Source organism: Sorex fumeus, unplaced genomic scaffold (assembly GCF_029834395.1).
Source record: "Sorex fumeus unplaced genomic scaffold, SorFum_2.1 ptg000043l, whole genome shotgun sequence".
Lineage (NCBI taxonomy): Eukaryota > Metazoa > Chordata > Mammalia > Eulipotyphla > Soricidae > Sorex > Sorex fumeus.
Genome location: NW_026606100.1, coordinates 17,123,195 through 17,125,176, shown reverse-complemented (window position 1 = coordinate 17,125,176; position 1,982 = coordinate 17,123,195).

Below are 1,982 nucleotides of genomic sequence, written 5' to 3'. Positions count from 1 at the left end.
TATCTCACCCGCAAGGCAAAGCCTGACAAACTCCCCAGGACATTTTCAATATGCCAAAACATAGTAGCAATAAGTCTCAAAATGGAGACGTTACTGGGCTCACACGAGCAAATCGATGAACAACGGGAGGACAGGGTCCACAGGCTTTTGAAGTGAGTTTGGTCTGGGAGTGTTTCCCACTCTTCATTTTTTAAAAAGAATTTATTAAGGATTAACATTTCTAAGAATTCACTAGTGCAACTATGCAACTATCTTGTTGGGAATTTTCCATATTTGGTGATGTTTTTCAGTAGTGCTGTAATCTCATGAGCGCTAATTGACATTGTTAGACTCCCTCCCACCCCATCCCCCACACACATCCCAGTTAGTTTCAGTTGTTTGTGTATTTCTAAGAACTTTCCCATTTTTCCCTAAGGTTTTCTAGTTTGTTAGCATTTAGTTCTTTATAAAAGTCTTTTTTAGATGCTCTAACTTGTTTTTGGTTTTTTTGGTTTTGGTGTGAGACCACACACAAAACAATTACCTGCTGTACTATCTCCAGCCACCAGATACTTTGAACTTTATACAACCAGTTGATTTGTCTCCTGTTTTATTTATAATTTTGTTCCTTTCAATTCTTCATTTTTTCTGGCTAATCTACCCAATTTTTTTGGGCGAATTTCTTTATCTTTTAAAATAGGTAACTGGGGAGAGCAAGATAGTACCGTGAGTAAGGTGTGTGCCTTACATGCAGCTGGTCTGGATCCAATACCCAGCCCCCTGAAATATAGATCCCTAAGTCCCACCAGGTGTGATCTTTAAGTGCAGAGGCAGGAGTAAGCCCTGAGCACTGCTAAATGTGGCCCAACCCCCATAGTCCCTTAAGTAGGTCATTGTTTACTTAGTCTTTTCTATTGTTTTCCTCTTTCCCATGTCATTCTTTTTTCTCTATTATTATTTCTTTACTTATACATATTATGAGCTCAGTTTACTGTTTGTGCTGGAGCGATAGCACAGCAGTAGGGCGTTTGCCTTGCAAGCTGCCAGCCCTCCTGAGCTGGGTTCGATTCCTCTGCGCCTTTCAGAGAGACCGGCAAGCTACCAAGAATATTTTGCCCACACGTACCCGTGATGTATTCCATATGCCACACACAGTAACAACAAGTCTCACAATGGAGACATTACTGGGCCCGCTCGAGCAAATCAATGAACAACAGGAAGACAGTGCTACAGTGTAATACCTGAGGTGTTTAATAATTTTTTCCATATGAAGCACCATGAGTGAGAATATTCTTTTTTTTTTTTTTTTTTTTTTTTGCTTTTTAGGTCACACCTGGCAATGCGCAGGGGTTACTCCTGGCTCTGCACTCAGGAATTACCCCTGGCAGTGCTCAGGGGACCATATGGGATGCTGGGAATCGGACCCAGGTTGGCCGAGTGCAAGGCAAACGCCCTACCCACTGTGCTATTGCTCCAGCCCCCAGTGAGAATATTCTTGATAATAGAATTTTACACATACAATGCTCAAACACTATGCCCTCCACCAAACTGTCTGCTTCCCTCCACCAGTATCCCAAGATCTCTTATCCTTTCTTCTGTCCCTTAATATTTATTTCTCATCTAATTGCGTGGCAGGGACTTCCAACACTATACTGACTACTAGTGGTGAGAGTAGGCTTGTCTTGAGCCTGATCTTAATGGAGGCCACCAGTTCTTAAATATTAAGTATGATGTTAGGTTCTGATGGGCTTGGAGCGATAGCTCAGCGGGTGGGGCGTTTGCCTTGCACGCAGCCAACATAGCCAACCTGAGTTCGATTCCTCCGCCCCTCTCGGAGAGCCCGGCAAGCTACCGAGAGTATCTCGCCCGCAGGGCAAAGCCTGGCAAGCTCCCCATGGTGTATTCGGTATGCCAAACACAGTAACAATTGTCACAATGGAGATGGAAGGACAGTGACAGTGACAGGTTTTGGTAAACAACTTTTATTATATTGAGAAAAGTTC